At 34.5% G+C, this 7,765-nt stretch overlaps 2 pseudogenes; one reads left to right on the top strand and one right to left on the bottom strand.

Annotated features, from left to right (window-relative positions):
- Positions 1–2,890: 2,890 nt before the first annotated feature.
- Positions 2,891–3,009, bottom strand: LOC148539279 (5S ribosomal RNA; annotated as a pseudogene).
- Positions 3,010–4,638: 1,629 nt separating this feature from the next.
- Positions 4,639–4,757, top strand: LOC148539280 (5S ribosomal RNA; annotated as a pseudogene).
- Positions 4,758–7,765: the final 3,008 nt, after the last annotated feature.

Genomic DNA, 7,765 nt, shown 5'->3' on the forward strand with positions numbered 1-7,765 from the left:
CACTTTGTATTTAGGGCCTGATTAAGAGATGGACGGTAATGTAATGTTAACTGCACTATTTCACGGATCGCAGTTGCTAAAATATGCTAATGCCTTCCAAAGCACAGCCGAGCATAGTGACACCACAGCTGCCTTCTCATATCTGTACAACAATGATTAACAGTGTAAACAATGGTTCCATTGACGAACATCAGGCAGCATGCTGCATATGTGGTAAGTCTGACAAGCCACAAACACTACAGCTCTCCTGACATGCAGAAAGCTCTCATGATTAATTTATACATGCCCATGTAAAGTCCTTTAAATGATCAGACTCACCTGCATTCTTCTAACCAGTGACATGTGGTCTGGTGATGCAGAACTTTTCCCATCATACTTAGGTATACTCCAAAGTATTTACTATAAAAATTCTAAGAAAAATGTAAAGAAAATATTATAAATATCCTCTTTGTATTTTTCTACTCATTTTTATAGTCAAAACTCTGGAGTAAAAAGTGTATGGCAGGTGTATGTCTCCCCTGTCTATCTTTTCTGCACATCCCTGAGCAAAGCACACCAAATTCCCAGCACTATATACTTTGGCACCTATTTATAATGCCCAAATGAACCCTCAGATATTTATATATATATATATATATATATATATATATATATACAACAGTGAACTTGATACACAGTGACAATAGTGCTAATTTAATAAATAAATAAATGTATGCTTGGTCTGTGAATTGTCAGTGCAAATGAATATAATTAAATAAATAATATATATAAAGTGTCCGTGCAAAATTAGTTGTCCTAAAAATAACTTCTAAACTTAATTTAAAAGTGAATATTCCATTCAGGGATCAAACATAATTAATAACATACCCAAAAATGATCCTTAAAACATAATAGTGAAAAGTGACTGTGCAATAATAAAGTGCTTTTTAGATCTCCATATGTCAATGGCTTATGAGATCAAAAATAATTATATAAGAAGCGAACATTTAATATAAAAAGGGGGGTACAAAGTTTATTGAACTAAAAAACATAGAAAACACAAGGGATAAGGGACAAGGTCAATAATAAATTCATACATATAGTCTCCTAAAAATTCATAAAGAATAATTTAAAAAGCATTTTTTTAAAAGCAATAAATGCATTTTTTGCAAGGGGAAATTAAAGGAAAATAAGTAAGGATAAAGTGCCAAATGCTTATCTTATTTAAAATTTCCTGGCAAGTTCATATAGGGCAGGAGTGGAGCTTCCCAACGCATTTCGTCCTTCACCTAGACTTCTTCAAGGGTAGTGTAGCTCCATACAGGTTTTTAGAGCTATATATACCTCACTAATGAGGATTAATTATCAGCAATCTGGGATCTCACTTCCTGTGGTTAATGTTCCCCAGTTACTACTAATTCATATATGTACACATAGAAACTAAGTTCTTAGACATAGATTTAAATACACTGATCATTAGGTGTTGAATTTTAAATTTAGCTGAAAACCTTATATTAAATAATGTATTTTCAAAGACATCCGCCCTTAGTTCATTTTAGTACAGGCGATTCTCCATAAGACTATTTCCTCCCTCTCCTCACATAGCGTCACTTCTGGATCGTACTTCCTCTAGCGTCTGTAATCCACGTGGTACTCTGATAGGCGCTCCCGCTAGTTCATCGACCAAGTTTGTCATCTCCCTGACCCCATACACAGCGCTTCCACCTGCTCTCACAGTGTGACCAATCGCGTCACATCGCCAGACCTTTCCGGGACTCCTCACTCATCACTTCCATCAGGTCACGCCTCTCTGGCCATAACAAGATGTTGTCACTCTCCTGGTGGGCGACATTTTTTGAGTTATCCATGTCATGTCTCTCCTTATCATCACCACAACCATAACAGAATTGTGTCACGTTCCTGGTGGGCACCATTTTGATGGTTATCTAAAAATAAAACTAAGAGATGTTTGCAACTGTGCATACTTTTTCTTATTAAAACATATGTTGTTGATAATTGAATGAATCCAATTCTTATAGTATCTATCAATTTTAAAAAACAACCAATATCGCATGTCCCTGCCTTGAATATATATAGTCAGTGTAAGAGGAATTATATAAAAAATCAAGGCTATATATTAATAATGAAGATAATAGGGAATGCCTTAAATTTGAAGTGCCTTCAAATCTTATGTTAAATTCATGTCTCAGACCTCCAGATAGTTGGGTATCTTGAATATCTGTCTAAAGGATTATCTAAAACAGAGGAATAATTATTTGGAGGTATTCTGATCTTTTGCATATAGATTGTTAGTAATTTTTCCTTTTGATTGTACATAAGTCATAAGTCATTATTTCTTAATCAAAAAATCTTTTTTAAATAAATATGTGTATATAATATATGTATACACACTAGTCCATAGATGCCACCAATTTTGCAAAAACATAAACATAAAAAGTTTATAATAAGAATTCTGTTCCTTCTAAAAATAGCCATAAATTATTTTTGGGGAGATCCTAGTGTTTCAATGATTTCTTCTTAATGAAGGTTGATAACAATATATTCATGTCTTTTACTATCCTTGATATAAAAGCCATGTCATTTCTCATGACCCAATATGGTTTACTACAGCACTCAGACTTCCTGGGAGGTCACCCATCCAAGTACTATCCAAGCTCGACCACTCTTAGCTTCCAAGATCAGATGAGTTTGGGCATTAAGAAGTCGGTATGGCTGTAGACAACAAATGGGTGAAAACGAAACTAGTACTTGGACACGTTGGTGAATCAGTCCATCCATTATAGAGGAGAGATGAGTCATTTCTTCTGATGTTCAAATGTTCTTTATAGTGAATTTTTCTTTTTTCTTTTTGGTAAATATACCAGTATCTCCGTATACCTCCAAGAGGATTCAACTACAGCACCTGGACTTCCTAGGAGGTCTCCCATCCAAGTACTGACCAGGCCCAACCACACTTAGCTTCCAAGATCAGACGAGATTGCGTGTTAGGAGGAAGGTATGGCTGTAGATATCTAAATGGGTGTACTCACCTAGGTAGGTCCATACATAATAATCCACAGATCCCAAAATTCATAGGAAAGGTGCTATTTCATAGCTGTTGAACTTTAATCCTATTTAAATGATACTACAAGTGTGCTAAAAATAATAGAAAAAATTAGCTGGAAAGATTCGTACAAATGGGTAACCATAGATGTACAATCCTTATACACGTGTATAGAGCACACCAAAGGGATTGAGGCCTGTAGGGATTTTATTGAAACAGATTTGTGTATTAGCCTACCACATAATGAATTTTTATGTGATATTATGCATTTTATTTTAAATCACAATTATTTTAAATTTTTAGATACGTTTTATTGACAAATATGTGGTACGGCAATGGGGACAACCTTCGCTCCTAGCTTTGTGAATTTATTTATGGGAAAGTGGTAATTTTTTTTATCTATAATAACCCTTTTGAGAATAATGTCATATTTTATAAAAGATATATTGATGACATTTTAAGTATCTGGGAGGGTTCAGAGGATGTTTTTAAGTCATTTTTAAGCCATATTGCCACCAATAACATGAACCTAAATTCACACATAAAATGGACAACCATTCCATTGAGTTCTTAGATTTGATTTTAACAGAAGAGAATGGAATAACTACAAAGAATTTTATTAAAGGCGTGGACACTAACAGTTACCTACACTATAAGAGTGGACATCTGAAGAAATGGAGGGACAACATACCTTATTCACAATTTCTTAGAATTAAATGAAATTGTAGTACTGTTGGAGCATGTGAAGAACAGATAGAGCTATACACAGAGAGATTCAGATCTAAAGAATATCCGGAGAATTTATTGAGTGAGGCTGCTGAAAGAACCATAAATTTGGAGAGGGCGACACTTCTGGACTATAAGGAAAAAAAGAGTACCAGGAATGAAGTGATGCCTTTTATCACAACATACAATGGACACAAGAAAAAGATTAAGAGAGTCCTTACTAAACTTTGGAGTATATTATTGATGGATCCGGTTCTGAAGGATATTCTCCCACCTAGACCTCCTGTTGTTTTTAAAAAAGCTCGGAGCTTAAAGGAGATACTAGCACCCAGTATGATTAGGACTAAAGGGACACAGGGAAGAGGATCATTGCCCAAATGTGTAGGGTGCAATAAGTGTGGGAAATGTAACATATGTAAATATGTACACCCACAAAGAAGGATCTTTTTTGACTCTACAGGTACTAAAGAATATAAAATCAAACAATATATGAATTGTACCTCAACATCTATTATTTATCTGTTGGAGTGTTCATGCGGAATCAAATATATTGGCAAAAGTAAAAGACTTCTGAAGTTAAGGATTCATGAGCATATCAGAAATATCAAAAATAAGGTACATATGGTCTCTAAACATTTCATGTTACACCATGATTCAGACCCAGAGGAATAGAGCAAGTGACTATAGGACAAAGAGGAGGTGACCTTGCTAATAAATTATCACAATGCGAGATGTACTGGATATTTCAACTAAAAACTATGGTTCCAGATGGATTTAATGACAGCTATGAAACAGCAACTTTCCTATGAATATTGGGATCTGTGGATTATTATGTATGGACCTACCTAGGTGAGTATACCCATTTCGATATCTACAGCCATACCTTCCTCCTAATGCCCAATCTCGTCTGATCTTGGAAGCTAAGTGTGGTTGGGCCTGGTCAGTACTTGGAAGGGAGACCATCTAGGAAGTCCAGGTGCTGTAGTTGAATCTTCTTGGAGATATACGGAGATACTGGTATATTTACCAAAAAGAAAAAAGAAAAATTCACTATAAAGAACATCTGAACATCAGAAGAAACAACTCATCTCTCATCTATAATGGATGGACTGATTCATCAATGTGTTGCTATCCTTTTGAAGAAGGAGAGAAAAAATTTCAAAGGCCATGTCTAAGTACTAGTTTCGTTTTCGCCCATTTGTTGCCTACAGCCATACCGACTTCTTAACGCCCAAACTCGTCTGATCTTGGAAGCTAAGAGTGGTTGGGTTTGGATAGTACTTGGATGGGTGACCTCCCAGGAAGTCTGAGTGCTGTAGTAAACCATATTGGGCATGAGAAATGACATGGCTTTTATATCAAGGATAGTCAAAGAAGTGAATATATTGTTATTAACTTCATTAAGAAGAAATCATTTAAACACTAGGATCTCCCCAAAAAGAATTTATGGCTACTTATTTTTAGAAGGAACAGAATTTTTATTATAAACTTTTTATGTTTATGTTTTGCGAAATTGGTGGCATCTATGGACTGGTGTGTATACATATATTATATACACATATTTATTTCTAAAAGATTTTTTGATTAAGAAATAATGAATTATGACTTATGTACAATCAAAAGGAAAAATTACTAACGATCTAAAAGCAAAAGATCAGAATACCTACAAATAATTATTCCTCTGTTTTAGATAATCCTATCGACAGATATTCAAGATACCCAACTATCTGGAGGTCTGAGACATGAATTTAACATAAGATTTGAAGGCACTTCAAAATTAAGGCATTCCCTATTATCTTCATTAATATAAATCCTTGATTTTTTTATATAATTCCTCTTACACTGACTATATATTTTGGAGGCAGGGACATGCGATATTGGTTGTTTTTTAAAATTGATAGATACTATAAGAATTAGATTCATTCAATTATCAACAATATATGTTTTAATAAGAAAAAGTATGCACAGTTGCAAACATCTCTCTTTTATTTTTAGATAACCATCAAAATGGCGCCCACCAGGAATGTGACACGATTCCGTTATGGTGATGATAAGGAGAGACATGACGTGGATAACTAAAAAAATGTCGCCCACCAGGAGAGTGACAACATCTTGTTATGGCCAGAGAGGCGTGACCTGATGGAAGTGATGAGTGAGGAGTCCCGGAAAGGTCTGGTGATGTGACGCGATTGGTTACACTGTGAGAGCAGGTGGAAGCGCTGTGTACGGGGTCGGGGAGATGACGAATTTGGTCAATGAACTGGTGGGAGCACCTATCAGAGGACTACATGGATTACAGATGCTAGAGGAAGTACGATCCAGAAGTGACGCTATGTGAGGAGAGGGCGGAAATAGTCTTATGGAGAATCACCTGTACTAATATGAACTAAGGGTAGAAGTCTTTGAAAATACGTTATTTAATATAAGGTTTTCAGCTAAATTTAAAATTCAACATCTAATGATCACTGTATTTAAATCTATATCTAAGAACTTAGTTTCTATGTGTACATATATGAATTAGTAGTAACTGGGGAACATTAACCACAGGAAGTGAGATCCCAGATTGCTGATAATTAATCCTCATTAGTGAGGTATATATAGCTCTAAAAACCTGTATGGAGCTACACTACCCTTGAAGAAGTCTAGGTGAAGGACGAAACACGTTGGGAAGCTCCACTTCTGCCCTATATGAACTTGCCAGGAAATTTTAAATAAGATAAACATTTGGCACTTTATCATGACTTATTTTCCTTTAATTTCCCTTTGCAAAAAATGCATTTATTGCTTTTAAAAAAATGCTTTTTAAAGAATTCTTTATGAATTTTTAGGAGACTATATGTATGAATATATTATTGACCTTGTCCCTTATCCCTTGTGTTTTCTATGTTTTTTAGTTCAATAAACTTTGTACCCCCCTTTTTATATTAAATTTTCGCTTCTTATATAATTATTTTTGATCTCATAAGCCATTGGCATATGGAGATCTAATAAGCACTTTATTATTGCACAGTCACTTTTCACTATTATGTTTTGAGGATCATTATTGGGTATGTTATTAATTATGTTTGATCCCTGAATGGAATATTCACTTTTAAATTAGGTTTAGAAGTTATTTTTAGGACTACTAATTTTGCACAAACACTTTATATATATTATTTATTTCATTATATTCATTTGCACTGACAATTCACAGACCAAGCATATATTTATTTATTAAATTAGCACTATTTTCGCTGTGTATCAAGTTCACTGTTTTATATCTTTCTATGCAATAGCAGCACACCTCTGCTATGCCCATAACTCTTGCTTATAGCTGACACCCAGTCCCAAATGGGATAGTGTTATTAAATATTAGGTCTGTTTTATCTGTATATAGACTATATCCAGGTGGCGCTGATTAATCTTTCATTGGTCTATATATATATATATATATATATGTATATGTGTGTGTATATATATATACATATATATATATATATATATGTATATATGTTTATCTGCCTCTGATACAAGTCAGTGCCTCCGCAGCCATTTACCTCTCTGCACATCACTGCTTCTAACCACCCCCCCATTACCACCCCCAAATGCTGATTGCATGTCACTCAATTTGTGAATTGTTCTTTTATGCAAATGTCATCACAATACAATAGCTGCACATGCACAGTGAGGCATTCATGTGTGCAAATTAGCAACAATCACTTGCTTTTGTAAATATTGCCATTGTATCCATCTTTGAATTAGGCCCTTATTGTGTGTTTTAATAACAACCACTGCTAACTGTTGCATAAAGTAAAAAAATACTGTCATGCAATCTTCTTAGTCAAACATTAGTAGTAGAATTGATCAAACTAAAAGGCACAGTAACTCTCAACACATCATTGTCAAAAGATACCACCTTTGCAACAAGTAATTGTTACATTTCTATCTAACTATTGCTTCCCTATTTTCAGCTGTAAGTGCTCTTATTGTAAAGTTTAAACATTTAGGAGCAGAAAC

Source organism: Taudactylus pleione, unplaced genomic scaffold (assembly GCF_031769625.1).
Source record: "Taudactylus pleione unplaced genomic scaffold, aTauple2 ptg000026l, whole genome shotgun sequence".
In the NCBI taxonomy this organism is placed as follows: Eukaryota; Metazoa; Chordata; class Amphibia; order Anura; family Myobatrachidae; genus Taudactylus; species Taudactylus pleione.